The sequence below is a fragment of the Oryctolagus cuniculus genome, chromosome 1 (genome assembly GCF_964237555.1).
Source record: "Oryctolagus cuniculus chromosome 1, mOryCun1.1, whole genome shotgun sequence".
NCBI classification, from domain to species: Eukaryota; Metazoa; Chordata; class Mammalia; order Lagomorpha; family Leporidae; genus Oryctolagus; species Oryctolagus cuniculus.
The window spans coordinates 20,491,471-20,507,650 of record NC_091432.1 but is presented as its reverse complement, the minus strand read 5'-3'; the positions used below and the strand labels follow the sequence as shown (position 1 = coordinate 20,507,650).

The window sequence follows — 16,180 nt, the reverse complement described above, 5'->3', positions numbered from 1 at the left end:
GAGGATGGTGACCAAGGCAACCCTCTGGTCACCCACACTGGCCCCAGGCTGGTCACCCCTGCAGTTACAGGTCCCTACGAAGGCCCGGGGTGTCCACCAAGGCCACCAGAAGCCAGCAGAGACCCCCCCCCCATTCCCCACCTCCCCACCCCTGGGGGAGCACAGGGCTCAGCCTGGTGCCAGCCCAGTCCGGAGACTCAGTCCCTGAGCGAGCCCCCGACCCCCCGCGCGGGGTTGGAGGTCTCGGGCTTCTTCCCGTGCCATTTACCGCCCCGTAGGCACCTCGGAGCGCCCTCTCCTGGCTACTCCACGCGGGTGGAGTTTCCCTGCCTGCCAGCCGTCGGGGAAGGGGTGGCAGAGAGCAGCCAGCTATCAGGGGCGCCACAAATATTCACTCCACAAGCACGGACCTGGGGCTGCAGGGCTCAGCCCCTCGGAATGTTCTACAGCGTGTGCACCTGGTGGTGGGATTCAGTCCCCTCGCCCACTGCCTAGGGAGAGGGGGCTCTCCACGCTGCACTCCTTGGCGCAGGGGGCGGGCATCTCCTCCCTCCCCGCTTTCCTCAGTGCGATATTTCATGGGATTATCAACAGAAGAGGCGCCGTGGTCTCTCTCCTGGCTCCCCTAGCTCTTGTAGGGGCCCTCAGCCGGTCGCGTCGGAGTCTCTCCGGAAGGCGGGCGCTGCGCAGCCGTCTTGGCTCCAAGTAGCCCTTGAACTTGGTACGGAAGTGCGGCCAGCAGGTGGAAAGTTCGGGCTCCGTGGATTCCCACATAGTGGACACCCGTTTACCCAGCGTCCAGGTCAAGAAAGGGGGCAATACTCACATCCCAGAAATTTTTCCTGTGTGGTCTCTGGGTTCCCCCCAGTTTCCCGCTCATTTTTGCCGCCCACTCCCCCGCCCGGGCTGGGAAGAGGAGCCCGCGGCACTGCCCCACGAGTAGGAAGATGCTGCCACCTAGAGGCGGTGGGTGCGTCCCCAGGCCGGGAGCGGCGTCTCACAGGGCGCCCTGCACAGCCACCTCCAGGGGACACCCTGGAGCGGGATCCCGGTCCCATAACCCTGCCGCCACGTGGGCCCCACCCGAGACGCGAGGCTTGGCCCAGCTCCCACCCTCCTTCCTACTCAAGAGAGTTCAAAAGCCCCGGCTCTGCTCTGCCACCCAGGGCGGACAAGGGAGGAGCCGCAGCCAGAGCCCCTGGACTCTGGTTTGGGCTGGTGGTCAGGCCAGCCGGAAGTACTGCCACGTGATGGTCAAGCCAGCAGCTTGCCCACACCGGGGTGACTCCCGGTCCCTGCGGGAACCAGCCGGGTGGCCTCAGACGAGCTCTTTATCTCGGCCGGCCTCAGTTTGGACATCTGTAAAATGGCGGGAAGGCAGGGCCACGGTGCCTGTGACATGCTCAGCCCAGTGCCCGGCACGGGTTAGCCTCGGACTACGGGAGATTATCCCCGTTCTTTTGAAATCCCAGGGCTGACAACTACAGCTCTTGGGGTCTGGGGAAATGCTTTCCATTGCTGATATTTGAGAATCTACCCGCCCCCCTCCCCCACGCAGTTGTATATGGAAATTTGAAACAAAAAGCATCAGCTTGGGGGCTGGCGCTGTGGCACAGCAGGTTAGAGCCCTGGCTTGAAGCGCCGGCATCCCATATGGGCGCAGGTTCTAGTCCCGGCTCCTCCTCTTCTGATCCAGCTCTCTGCTGTGGCCTGGAAAAGCAGTAGAAGATGACCCAAGTCCTTGGGTCCCTGTACCCACGTGGGAGACCCAGAAGCAGCTCCTGGCTCCTGGCTTTGGATTAGCACAGCTCCGGCCATTGCAGCCATCTGGGGAGTGAACCAGCAGATGGAAGACCTCTCTCTCTGTCTCTACCTCTCCCCGTAATTCTGTCTTTCAAATAAATAAAATAAATCTTAAAAAAAAAAAAAGCATCAGCTTTTGTGGAAAGAGAGTAAGGAATGGAATCACGCATTGGTCCTTCTTCGCCAAGCCCCTCCCCAGCCTTACCCACCATGCACCTCCAAGGAGCTGTAGAGCCCCGGAATCCACTAACGGCAGCCACACTCTCATGGACAATGGGGACACCAAGCCACGTCCAGAGTTCCCTCGGGGCTCTTTGCTCTCCCTGGACCTGTCGGGGCTCAGTTCTTGGCTGGTGAGGGAAGGGACCAAAGGACCAGCCTGAGGATGATAACCTTTCCCGTCCTTCAAATCCGGGTGGGCTTCCCGGAGGAGCAGGAGGAATTCAGAAGAGTTTCTTTAACATTTATTTATTTGAAAGACAGAATGCCCGAGAGAGAGACAGGTGTAAGGAAAAAGAGGTCTTCCATCCACTGGTTCACTCCAGTGGCCAGGGCTAAGCCGGACCTAAACCAGGAGCCAGGAACTCAGTCCTGGCCTCCCATGTGGATTTCAGGAACCCAAGCACTTGGGCCATCTTCTGCAGCTTTCCAAGATGCATTATCAGGGAGTTGGCTTGGAAGCGGAGCAGCTGGGATTCAAGCCAGCACTTTGGGAGACTCGGATGGGAGAATTCATAGCATATCAGAGAACGTGTGGTTGTGTCATCGCCGCGACGCTGATGGGGCCACTCGGGGTGCTTTCCCAGCAGTGAGGTGTGAGAAGTGCCGGGGCCTTGTTGGTGCCGGCTCTGGGTCGTATGCCCATTGCACAGGAGCCGGCTCTCTGCAGAAGTGCAGGTGCAGCAGCAAGCCCCGCCCCCTGCCGCCTCTGGCACAGATCACCGAGGAGGAGGAGGGAACCCTGGAGCTGGGCGAGGAGGGCAGAGTCTGCTCCCCTGCATGCCCCAGCCCTGTTCAAGGCGTCTCCCGTGTGTTCCGAAGCCGGCAGCAGCAATGGCAATGAGCCCACCTCTTCCTGCGGAGCCCTGCCACCACCGTGCTGGCACGCGGATGAAGCTGTGTTGGGGGACCTTACACCTTAGTCCGTGGCCGAGGCTGCTACCTGGGTGTGATGCACTTGGATTGTATCTATTTTTTAAATTGATTAATTAATTAATTTGAGGCTGAGTTAGAGACAGAGAAAAAGAGAGAAAGAGAGAGAGGTCTTCCATCTACTGGTTCACTCCCCAAATGGCCACAATGGCCAGAGCTGGGCCAATCTGAAGCCAGGAGCCAGGAGCTTCTTCCAGGTCTCCCATATGCGTGACAGGGGCCCAAGGACTTGGGCCATCTTCTACTGCTTTTCCAGGCCACAGCAGAGAGCTGGATCAGAAGTGGAATAGCTGGGGCTCGAACCGGTGTCCAGATGGGATGCTGACACTGCAGGTAGACGCTTAGCCCACTACACCATGGTACTGACCCCTTGATTGTATCTTATGACATCTCATCAAAGAGTCCACATTGCATTGTCCCAAAAAGACAGTAAGTCACTAAGGCACACTTGCTGTACACACGCAGAGCCCAGGGTGGTACTAAGGGACCCCAAACCTCAGTCTCTCCTGTGGACGCACATTGAACCAGAAGCTCCGTCAGAGCCAGGAGGCAGCAGGGAGACCCAGCGCCGCAGCGGCTACCGCTAACTTCCCGACCCTTCCATCCTCGCTGTCGGCTGCAGCTCTGTGCTCCCTGGAGATGAGAAGGAAGACATCTTCATCCAGCGCGTTTGGAGCAATGAGGAGCTCTGAGTGGGAATCCAGGCGGCCATGTTGACTGGGATCCTCTCTCGTCAGCATGGGCTGCCAGGGCGATTTCATTTCTAATTTGCGTCTTTCCCTCCATAACTGAGGCATAATTTACCAGCAAAATTCGCCCCTTTCAGCATTCCGTTCTCTAAATTTGGATAAACGTGTACGCTTGTGTAGTCGCTACCATGGCCAAGACCGAAAGTTTCCAGAATGTTCCCTATGCCCCTTTGTAACCAGCCCCTTCCCCCAACCCAGGCCTTGGCAGCCTCTGGTCTGCTTCCTTCCTGCAGTTCTGCCTCTCCCGCGATTGTCACAGGAGCAGAACGGGGCCTGCGCATCTGGCTGCCGGCACTCAGCAGGATGCGCTGGGGTTTGTACAACAGCGAGGGCGCCCGTGGCAGCCATTTGTCCCTTTCCTCCGATTGTTGGGGGCTGCACGCACCAGACTCTTCATTCACGGCAGGTTGAAGAACGTCGGGCTTGTTTCCGGGTCTCAGTGACCATGAACCCAACACTGTGCGGACAGGACCTTCCACGGCTCCTGGGTTGCAAGGCAAGGCCGTGTGTGCGAGACACTGCCACGCTGTCTCCCAGAGCGGCTGTGTGCGCCGTGGGCACTGCCATCGCCAGCGCAGCGGGGTTGCAGCTGCTCTGTGTCCAGGCCAGCGCCTGGAGTCGTCAACAGAAAGACTCAGGCGAGACCGAATCAGAACAAAGTAGCGTCTCCCCAGGGCTCTCGGGCTGCAGAGGGCTGTGTGACCTGGGAGACCCTGGATGGCCTCGCTCACCTCTGCCCCTCTGTGGCCTGCGCCCCAGCCCCTCTGCCACACCCCTTGCCACTCCAGGGCCCATTCTCCCACCTGAGGCCTCTGCGTGGGTTCCCCTACCCTACTGGCGCTGGATCACCACTGGTTATGGTTGTAAATGGTTTGTGTTTCCTAGAGGTTCGTGTTTCTGAAGCTTCGTTCCCAGTGTGGAGATGTTACCACGTGGGGGCCCTTTAAGAGGTGGGGCCCAGCCAGCTGGAGGTTGTTGGGCTGTTGGGGGCTGTCACCCTCAATGGGATTGCTATAGTTTCCACAGAACACCAGGCTCTCTCTGGCTTCCTCCGTTTCTCTTTTCTTTCTTTCTTTCTTTCTTTCTTTCTTTCTTTCTTTCTTTCTTTCTTTCTTTCTTTCTTTCTTTCTTTCTTTCTTTCTTTTAAGATTTATGTATGTATTTATTTATTTGAGAGCCAGAGTTACAGAGAGAGGTAGAGACAGAGAGAGAGGTCTTCCATCTGCTGGTTCACTCCCCAGATGGCTGCAAAGGCCGTAGCTGTGCTGATCCAAAGCCAGGAGCCAGGAGCTTCTTCCGGGTCTCCCACGTGGGTGCAGGGGCCCTAGCACTTGGCCATCTTCTACTGTTTTCCCAGGCCACAGCAGAGAGCTGGATTGGAAGTGGAGCAGGCGGGACTTGAACCAGCACCCATATGGGATGCTGGCACAGCAGGTGGCTGCTTTACTGGCTCTGCCACAGCACCCGCCCCTGACTCAGCTTTGACCTCTTGTGTTAACACCCACAGTCACCATGACACCATCTGCACTCGGGGCCCGTACCAGAGGCCACACTGATGGGGTCTTTTCTCAGACTTACAGCGTCAACACTTTGAGCTGAGACACCTCTTTGCCTTATAAGCTACCTGGCCTTGGGTATTTTGTTACAGTAACGGAAAGTGGATAAAGACGCTGGCTTCTCCACCTTCAGACTTGGGCCTGAATGTTCCTCCCTCGGCTGACTCTCCTAACACCTGCACTCAGTCTGGGAGACGGGCAGGCTGTCTCCCAGCACCCGTGGTTTTCCTCTGTGGCAACCAGGAGTGCGTGCTTATTCCTGTGAACCTGAGAGGAAGGTCCATCTCTCCTCCTCCAGGAGGCACAGCCCATGGAAGTGGAGCAGCTGGGACTCTATCCGGCATCGGACTGCAGTGCTGCAGGCAGAGGGATAACGTCCTACGCCACAGTGCCAGCCCCAAGTTAAGCTTTCTTATTGTCCTTTTATGGTGCATCTATGGGTCAAGTTGGAAAACTTCCTACTACTAAACATTATTTATTAATTTTCAGGCAGTTGGTAGCCTTTTACTTGCTTTTCTATTATTAGTTGCTAGTTTTAGTCTACAGTTAAAGCACACCCTCCAAATGCTTCTCTCTCTCTCTTTTTTTTAGAGGCTTATTTATTTATTCGAAAGACAGAGTTACAAGAGCGAGGAGAGACAGGGAACCTTCATCCACTGGCTCACTCCCCAAATGTCTGCAACAGTCAGGGCTGGGCCAGGCCAAAGCCAGGAGCCAGGAGCTTCTTCCAGGTCTCCCATGTGGGTGCAGGGGTCCAAGGACTTGGGCCATCTTCTACTGCTTTCCCAGGTGCCTTAGCAGGGAGCTGGATTGGAAGTGGAGCAGCCGGGACTTGAACCAGCATCCAAATGGGATGCTGGCATCACAGGTGGCGGCTTCAGCTGCTACGCCATGACGCCAGTCCCAGTGTTGCATTCTAACTCGTGCATTCCCCGTGTGAAGATCAGACCAGGGCCATGGGCTTGCCTGCCGCCTCAGACATGGATCGTTCCTGTGTGGGAGGAAAATTCAAAGTCCTCTCTGCTGGCTATGCTGAAATATCCAGGTCATTTTTGTCGAATGCAGGTTCCCTCCCATCCAACAGACCCCTGTACCCACCAGCCCTCTCTGTCTCCCTCCCTCCCCCAGCCCCTCCCCCAGCCCCCGTCTCCAGGAACGCCATTCGTTCTCTGCTCTGAGGTCACCTTTTTTTCTGTAAAGCTCCCATAGCTAAGTGAGGACACGCCATGTTTGTCTTTCTATGCCCGTTTTATTTCACGAGACTCGGGGTCTCCCAGTTCCATCCATGTTGCTACCAATGACAGGGTCGCATTGTGTGTGTAACCCGCATTTCCTTGTCCACTCACCTCCCCGGGGACAGCCAGGCTGCTGTCAGGTCTTAGCTACGGTGAGCAGGGTCACAGGAGTGTGGGGCTGTCTCTTCCACGTCCCGATTTCGGCTTGTTCAGGGGCCTCACCCTGCTCTGCCTGGTGGCCCCACACGTTTACGTCCCACCCACGCCGGTTGTAGGTCCCACAGCAGGCAGTCCGGGGGGGGGGGGGGCTGCAGCGAGAGGGGGCGGGGTCTCGTCACACTCGGGCCTCTGCACCAGTGTCGGACTTCCTGCTTCCATGCTGAACCTCAGCATGATCCCCGGATGCACAGCAACCTAGCGGCCAGCTCTGACCCAGCCGCGTGACCTGGGTGCGTTATCTGCCTCTGTAGCGGATGCTGACCTCCAAAAGGTGTGTCTTTGAGGCCAGTGTTGTGGCACAGGGGGTTGAGCCGCCACCTGGGACACCCACATCCCATGTCAGAGGCTGGTTCGAGCCCCGGCTACTCGGGTCTAGATCCAGCCCCACACTGGTGCACCCAGGAAGTACTGGGCTCCTGCTATCCGCGTGGGGGACCGGGATGGAGTTCCAGGCTCCTGGCTTTGGCCTGGTCAGCCCCAGCTCTTGCAGGCATTGGGGGAGTGAACCAACAGATGGAACTAAAGGTGGGGGTGGGGTGGGCGTGGTCTATGCAAGCTGAGCCACAGGGCTGGGCGCCCGCGGGGGCTCCCGGAGTTGATCCCCGCGCGGAGGTGACTGTATGGAAGCGAGCCCTTGGGTGTCAGTAAGCCGAGGGCAGCTTGGTGTGTCCAGGTGGGCCCAGTGTCCCATGGCAGCTGGGACACGAAAAAAGGCCCGGAGCAGAGACACAGGGAGGAAGTGGCCCCACGGGGACGGGGTCAGAGACTGGCGTGGTGCAGGGGCCACCGGAAGTGGAGGAGGCCAGGACGGCTTCTCCCCCAGCGCCTGCAGCGGGAGCAGGGCCCTGCTGCCACCTCCGCCACTCAGGTCTGGCCGCCAGAGCTGCTGGGGGCAGCCCCCAACAGAGGCCCCTTCACGACCCGGGGAGACGGGCCCTGTTGTCAGCCCCATTTTGTAGGTGGGGGGACAGATCTTCTCTCTCTGCATCCTGCCTCCCCCGGAAGCCCTCCATGCTGCCCACCCCGAGGGACAGCACCGCGGGCCTGGGCCGCCCACGACAGACCGCACCTCCACGGCCTTCACTCCTCAGGCCTTGGAAGATGGGGCGGGGCTCGGCACAGCGGTTAAGGCACTGCGCGGGCGGGATGCCAGCAGCCCAGAGCAGGCCCCGCCACGTTCCCTATTCCAGCGGGTGACAGCTCAAGTCCTCGGGCCCCTGCCACCCACAGGGGACACCTGGTTGGAGCTCAGGACGCCTGGCGTTGGCCTGACCCAGCCCCAGCTCTTGCTGTCAGTTGAAGAATGAGCCAGCGGCTGGAAGGTCCCTCTCTATCAACCTTTCAAACCCCACGCAGAAGAAGAATAAGACGACGCTGCAAGGTGCACCTGCTCCAGGCCGGCCGCGCCGGGAGCCCCCGCAATGCTGGCTCAGTTCCCAAAGCCAGCCGTGGGGCTCCCCTAAGCCTCGGGGCATCACCCAGGCACGGCTCGGGGCCACGAGGGGTCGCTTCCCCTTCTCACCAGTCGGCTTTTGTGGTCCAGGAGACCTGTTTCTGCGAGGGGCCATTTGCTGGTGGGAGTTTCGGGAATCCTCTTGCTGGCTTTGGCAAGTGTCTCCTGGCAAACGCTGTTCTTCCTTGCGGTTTAGCTTTGGCCCCTGGCCTGGCCCCAGACCCCGGAGCCGCCCAGGAGAACCGCTCTCCTGAAAGACCAGGAGACTGGGGCTCGGGGTTCCAGTCCCAGCACCGCCCCCGCCCTCCTCCTCTGACCCCGCCCTCCTCCTCTGGCCCCGCCCTCCTCCTCTGACCCCGCCCTCCTCTGACCTTGCCCTCCTCTGGCCCTGCCCCCCTCTGGCCCCGCCCTCCTCCTCTGACCCGTCCAGCCGCCCCGCCGGTTCCCCAGCTTCCCGCACAAGCCAGCTCTCAAGCCCCCACAGCTCCTTATTCCCGGAATTCTGGGAAGCCGCTTGGAGATGCCCTCTGCACAAGCGCTGACCTTGACCTTCGCTGCGGCCTGTCCCCCACAGCCTGACGGCGAGGCTCAGTTGATGGCTGCCCAGGGCACGGCCTCCCTGCCCGCTGTCGGGCCCGCGCAGCTTCGGCAGTGGTCGTGGGCTCCCTGAAGGAGCAGCCAGCCAGCGCTTGCTGTCTTAGGGTTCTCGGTGTCTGAGGAAGAGCCTGGCCGCTGTGGGAGCCCACTTCCCCCATCCCGAGGACGAGGCTGCTGGGACAAAGGAAGCCCGTCCTTCCCCATAAATCAATCTGTGAGATCCAGGAAACCGGGAGGAATGGGGACCGGGGCTTCAGAAGGGCGGGCTCTTGCTGCCCTCTGGTGGACAAGATGATGAATGGCACCTCATCATTTCCGGCTCTGCAAACTAAAACTTCCGAAAGGAGAGTATTCAGTGGCCACAGAGAAGGGTCCCTGTCTTGTCCATTCGGGGCTGAGGCTGCCATCTACTCCCCGGGTGACCTTGGCATGGGTCAGGCCCCTGGGAGGCTCCACTGCCTCGTCTGCGAAGCGGGCGTGGTGCTATCCACCAGCTTGGGACTCCTACAGAGCGGAGGCCCTGCTCTGAGTCCTGGCTGCCTCCCCCATGCCAGCTGCCCGCGAGTGTGCACACTCGGGGAGGCAGCAGGTGAGGGCACCAGCGCTTGGGAGACCGGATGGAGGTCCAGGCTCCTGCCTGGGCACGTGAGAGAGAGGCAGCGGCTGGGCGATCGCTCCCTGTCTCTCTGCCTTCCAAATAAAGTGACGATAACAGAAACCTTTAAGCACCTTCCACCTGTAGGACTAATTAATTAATAATTGTACAAGTGGTGGTGTGGAGCGGAGCCCTGTGGCTGGCAGTCCACTCTGCAGGCACAGGAGGCCGCCACAGGCATGAACGGAAGAGCCACAGAGGGGAAGATCAGGGACCAGTGAGGGGCGGCTCAGACCGCGGGGCTTGGAAACTCAAACGCGTTTTGCTCTCTGGCTCTTTACCAGGAATGCCGGCTGAGCTTTGCCTTTTCCAGTGAAGAAACTTTGGCATCTCACAGAACGCCACGGCAGCTCCGTCGGCCCTCTCTCCCTGTCACAAGGTGGCGGCCTGAGTTCTGGGCGTCGCATCTACGTCCAATCGACATTCCGGCCAGGAAGTACCAAGCAGGAAGAAGAGAATTTCTTTGTATCACTTCTTTGTTTGTTTTTTCTCCCCAGCGAGGAAATGTTTCCCAGAAGCCCTGCGGGAGGCTTCCCCTAATCTCATTGGCCGGAGCTAGGTCATATGAGGAACCCCTGGGATGGGGTGACTCTGACTGCTTTATCCCAAAAGGGCTGCACAGAACCTGCCCTTGCTGATTACAGACATAATTTAACATGAAAGGGCCTTGGTATTTCAAACAAACAAGATGAGCATTCTGTTAGCTGAGTTGTTGCGGCTCCTCCTCTCCCAGGCGCTTGATCCCGAGAACTTGAACTGCAGGGCTGTTTCGCTGTCTTGTTGGCTTGCACACCCGCTGGGCCGCGGAGTGAGGTCCTCAGGAGGGTTTTGCCGCTCTGCCCTCTCTCCTCCCAGTTTTGCTTGGCTGCAGGCACAGGGAGGGGAGGCGCAGGCAGGACTCGGGCGAGGGTCCCCAGCCTCCTCACAACCGAGAGCGCCCCGCCCCAGGATAGTCAGGCTGGGTTCTTCCAGGCCCCCCGAGTGGCTCCTCAGTTCCCTGCAGCTCGGAGCTGAGCGGAAGCCGGCTGAGGGCGCGGGGCTCCGAGCGCCAAGTGGAAAGTTTTGTAGGCGAATTGGAAAGCAATTTCACAGGGACTCAGATCCGAAATCAGAGCCCCCTGGTTGTTAGAGAGGGAGGGAGCTGCTGTTGCACACACGGACGCACACACATACACGTACACACTCACACACTCTCTCACACACACATGCACACACACTCACACATGCACACACTCACACACCCACAACACTACATATCCACTGTCATGCACACACACCCACACACACTCACACATGCACACATGTGCATGCACACACACACACACTCACACACACACTCTCACGCACACCCACACACCCACACACAGTCACACGCATGCACTCACACACACGCACACTCACACACCCATCGCGGAAGCAGACAGGCAGCCAGCAGGGCCCACACAGCCAACAAATACTGGGTCTGAGGCCCAAGGAGAGGAGCAAAATGCTGATCTGGCCTCTCCACAGCAAGCAGAGGGTAAGGCAGAGAGCCAAGGGAGGGGTTGTCGTGGCTCCCGAGAAGGAGGCGTGGCCCCGAGAAGGAGGCGTGGCTCCCGAGAAGGAGACGGAGGCGTGGCCCTGAGAAGGAGGTGTGGCCCTGAGAGGGAGGTGGGCCCCCAAGAGGGAGGCGTGGCCCCGAGAGGGAGGCGTGGCCCCGGGGAAGGAGGCATGTCCTTCCAGCAAAGCCTCCCTGCTGTTGGGTGGGGCCCCTGGCCGGTGCTTTCTGAACACTCTGCCCCTGGGGTCTTTGCCAGCCACCTGCCCTCATCCGGGTCAACCACCGTCTGATTGATATTTGTCCTGGCTCTTTGAAGAGAGACAACCTTGACATAACTTTTATCAGGGTGCACTGTTCTCAGGGTTCTGTTTTATCCTTAGTTCTTGACCTCTGACGGAGCCGTAAATTGAAGGCTCAGTGCACGCTTTGCAGGTGTAAGTGCATGGACTTGGTACTAAGTCTGGTTTCAGGCAGCCCCTGGGGGAGGGAAGTCTCCGCACACAAGCCCCAAGGGCACAGGGGAGGAGAGGAGACCCAGGGCAATGAACCCAAGTTCCCCCAAGCAAGAGGAGGTGGGCTTCACTCGGGCAGTCCTGAGCCCCGAGTCCCTCCCCCCGCCCCCGCCTAATTCCGGCCGCCCCTCCCTCCCCGCCCCCCCCCCCCCCCCCCCCGTCCTATGGAAATGAAAATGCTGACTCAAGTTTGGCGGGTTCCCTGGAGCAGGTGCAGGCCAGGGCCTGGTTCCCGCCAGCCTGCTGCACCTGCTCAGGACTCGGATGACAAGTGAGCAGGGCAGGCAGGCGGCTCCCCACCCCCACCCCTCTCGAGATTCTGAGCCTTCCAGAAGGCACAGGTGTTGAGAAACTGGCAAGGGTCTTCCACAGTGGGTCCCATGCCTCCCGGGTGGGGATGGCAGGTGCCGGCCGCGGAGGGCTCCCAGGGAGGAGAGTGGGGCATATGAAGGGCTCCGTCCTGGCCATGGTCCAGGCCGGTCATCCGTCCTTGGTCCTCCTGGAAGAGCTGACAGGTGTCTAACAACCGAACAAACGGGTCTGTGTCCGCATGCCCTTGCGGGAGTGGCTTCTGCTGCCTGCAGCCAAGGCCGATGGCCCGAGCCACACGGAAGTGCCTGGTGGGTCCCCACGGTGCGCTAGGGGTCGTTCTGAGAATGTGACTACTCCACAGAGGGAGCGAGCCCTCAGCCCTGCTGTTCCCACATGTCACTCTGCGTGCCCTCCCCAGCTTCTCCAGCCAGCTCTCGCTGCCACGTGGGGTTCTAGAAAATTCTCAGATCCGGTTTGGGGTGGCATGGGTCTCAGGTCCCCTGCATGGCAGCTCCACCATGGGGCTCTGGCTCTGTGCCCACCGCTGCTCTGCCTGGAACAGGAGGCGTGGCCTCTGGGGGTCTCCAACCTCCCCGGACCCCAGGCCTTGTCCCAGGGCCCTAGCACCTGACTTCCGGCCACACCTCCTCCAATCTTCTTCCACCCGCTCACCTCCCATGTGTGAACTTGGGGCACAAAAACATTGTTCCTTGAATGTTCTCTTCTCCTGTATGGTGTAGAATAAAATCCAAGCTCCAAGTCTCCCAGACCGGCCTGGAGTTCTCAACATGTGTGGAAGAATGTGTCCAGCAGCTATCTGTGGGACACCTGCCAGGACAGATACTCTGCAGGGTGGGAAAGCAGCAGGGACAGACAGACGGACACTTGCCTGCCAGCTGGAGGAGAGGAGTCAATACCCCCAGGTGGCAGCCAGTGGTGGGTTCCTTTCAAGAGTGATGATGCTTTGCAGACACCGGGGGCGGCTGCTGTGGCTCACTTGGTTAATCCTCCGCCTGCGGCGCTGGCATCCCGTATGGGCGCCGGGTTCTAGTCCCGGCTGCTCCTTTTCCAGTCCAGCTCTCTGCTGTGGCCCAGGAGTGCAGTGGAGGATGGCCCAGGTCCTTGGGCCCTGCACCCACATGGGAGACCAGGAGGAAGCACCTGGCTCCTGGCTTTGGATCGGCATGGGTCCGGCTGTAGTGGCCATTTGGGGGGTGAACCAATGGAAAAGGAAGACCTTTCTCTGTGTCTCTCTCACTGTCTAAGTCTGCCTGTCAAATTAAAAAAAAAAAAAAAAAAGAGTGCTGATGCTTTGCAGACACCAAAGGGAGTGAGGACACAGAGTGGCGGGACAGCAGCGAGGGGCCTTGTGAAACAGGAGCACGGCGCTGGCAGCCTCGGCTTCCTGGGCTGCTCTTTCTTGCTTTTTTTTTTTTTTTAAGATTTATTTATTTATTTGAAAGTCAGAGTTACACAGAGAGAGAAGGAGAGGCAGAGAGAGAGAGGTCTTCCATCCACTGGTTGACTCTTCAACTGGCTGCAACGGCTGGAGCTGTGCCGATCCGAAGCCAGGAGCTTCTTCCAGGTCTCCCACGTGGTGCAGGGGCCCAAGGATTTGGGCCGTCCTCTACTGCTCTCCCAGGCCACAGCAGAGAGCTGGATGGGAAGTGGAGCAGCTGGGACTCGAGCTGGTGCCCATGTGGGATGCCGGCACTGCAGGCGGTGGCTTTCCCGGCTATGCCATCAGGCGGGACCGAGTGCTCTGAGCTGGATGCGCGTGCTGCAGTTTATTTCACCTCAGTAAGGATGAAGGAACCACAGATGCTTCGGATTCAGGACGAGCGGCTCCCCCACACTTGGGGCAGCTCGCCTGTCGGCGCCCCACTACCGCTTGGCCAAAGCTCCAAGGGCTGCCTGCTTCCAGGAGGGGGCGGGGCGGAGCCCAGGCTGTTCCAAGAAGCCTCCCTTGAGTTCAGGCTGCTGCGCCCCCGGCCCAGCCTCCAGTTGCTCCAGAGAAGGCCAGGGGAGGAAGTGGGGAGGCGGGGTTTGGTCCTTGGAGAGCTGTCATGCAGGATTCCGAAGGCCTGCAGGCACCTGGGGAATCCCCTGCAGCATGGAGGAGGGGCCAAGGGTAAAGCTCTGGGGGGGGGATGGGCGTGGCCAAGGTCGAGGATAAGAAGGAGGGCTGGTGGGCTCCCTGGGTGGTGAGAGCCAGCAGGCGATGTGTGCCACTGTGAGCCTGAGCCATCCAGATGGGGGAACCGGGGCTCAGGAAGGGAAGGCGGGGTGCCCGAGGCCTCGCAGCTGGTGGGCAGGACAGCCAGGATTTGAACTCCCGTCGGCTGATTTCAGAGTCCAGGTTTCCCAACCCCCTATCCCAGGGGTGGTGACAGAACACAGGGCAGACAGAGCCCCTCGCTCATCTCCCTCTCAGCACCTCCAGGTGTGAAGGCACCCAGCACACGGTGAGTGCTGAGACATTCTAATACAAATAACTTTTATTAAAACCCAGGGACCAGGTGCTGGCGCTGTGGCATAGCAGGTAAAGCCGCTGCCTGCAATACCGGAAACCTCTATGGGCACGGGTTCGAATCCTGACTGCTCCACTTCTGATCCAGCTCCCTGTTCATGTACCTGGGAAAGCAGTAGATGGCCCAAGTCCTTGGGTCCCTGTGCCAATGTGGGAGACCTGGAAGAAGCTCCTGGTTCCTGGCTTTAGACAGGCCATTTTGACCATTTGGGGAGTGACCAGCAGATAGAAGACACCTCTCTCTCTCTCTCTCTCTCTCTCTCTACTTCTCAAATAAAATCTTAAAATAAATAGACACCCATGTCCCATGTCACAGCACTTGGGTTCAATCCCCACCTCCGGCTCCTGACTCAGCCTCCTGCTGATGGAAATCCGAGGAGGCAGTGGTGATGGCTCGGGTGATTGGGTTCCTGACACCCACGCGGGAGACTGGGAGTGCACTCCCAGCTGCAGCCCCGGCCCAACCCTGGCCACTGGGAGAGCTTTTGGCCACAAACCAGCAAATGAGAGTTCTCTCTGTCTCTCTGCATCTCAAATAAATAAATAAATAAATGTTTAAATAAACCCCAGGAGCCAGGCAGGCAGGCTGTGCCCCCGCTGGGCTCCCCTGCCCTGGGAAGATGTCAGAATCTGCCAGTAGTAGAGGAAGAAGCAGGCAGAGTGAGTGTTGTCACACTCAGAGTGAGCACTTAGCAAGAAAAAGAGCACGCGTCTGCCCACATTTTTCTAGATTCACATTCTTTTCACTTATTGGAAAGGGAGAAAAAAAAATAAGACCAAATGTTAAACACACTAAAAAAAATGAAAAAGTGAGAAATATGGGGGAAGGGACCCACACTGAGGGCTATGGGGAGGCTGAGAACGCAGTGACACCCGCCGATGTCTGCTGTGGGAAAGCGAAACTGGGACAGAAGCGATTGGAAAAGTAGAATCCTGCAAACTTGGGGGAGCAAGTTCTGTCCAAACACCAAAAGCTGGGAGGGTTGCACAGTGGCGACTGTGTAATGGCCCGGACTCGCCTCCAGGGGGCGATCGACTCCCTGCAGCGCGAAGACAGGGCTGCAGGGCGAGGCGTGGGAAAGTGCGGAGGATTGGGATTAGGGGAGGAGGGTGGGAGGGGAAACCCCAAAACCCGACGGCTCCGCCCACCAGCGCAGGGACTTGAGCAAAGCCAGCTGGAGCCAAATCCAAGCCATGGAAGAGTGACTGTGAAAAATGGAAGGAAGCAAAGAGAGAGAGAGAGGGAGGGAGAGAGAAAGCCATTTGGGAAAGAATCAGACACGCTGGACCTCAGGACCCAGAAGGGAGGTTTTCATCCTCGTGGCCCTCGAGAATGGCTTCTCCCAGAGTGACAGGCTCCTGGGGGAGCGAGTGGAGACGCCGTCCCGAATCGGGGCAACATGTGAAGAGAGACAGTGAGCAAAGGTTTTCGGCTTGCGGGCGCTGGGGCTGACAGGACGTGCGAGCAGCCAGAGGGGATGTGTAATTGAATGAGCGTGACTGGGTTCCAGGAAAGTTTATTTATGGACAATGAAATTTGAATGCATCCGTTAGGAGCATGAAAAGCCAAGCCACGGACCCCGGAGAAAGTCATTGCAAATCGCATCTCACAAAGGACCAAGAAGACTTAAAACTCAACAGTAAGAGCCCAGATAACCCAATTTAAACATTAGCCAGCAGGTCTGGTCTCACCCAAGGAGACAGGCAGATGGCGGATAAGCCTTTGAAAAGAAGACTCACATCATAGGTCATTGCAACTTAATTGCAAGTTAAAACAGCAGTGAGAGCCACTAGTGAAATGGGTGAAATTGACAACAGACAGTGCCAGTGCAGTGAGGATCCAAGCAGTGGGAGCTCCCATTCCTGG

At 58.6% G+C, this 16,180-nt stretch overlaps 1 long non-coding RNA gene across 1 annotated transcript; it reads right to left on the bottom strand.

Annotated features, from left to right (window-relative positions):
* Positions 1–5,846: 5,846 nt before the first annotated feature.
* Positions 5,847–8,984, bottom strand: LOC127484891 (uncharacterized). The gene is made up of 3 exons (XR_011383945.1): positions 8,711–8,984; positions 6,607–8,417; positions 5,847–6,251 (listed from the first exon to the last, which is right to left on the bottom strand). It is a non-coding gene; the product is annotated as an uncharacterized lncRNA (long non-coding RNA).
* Between the last annotated feature and the right edge of the window lie 7,196 nt (positions 8,985–16,180).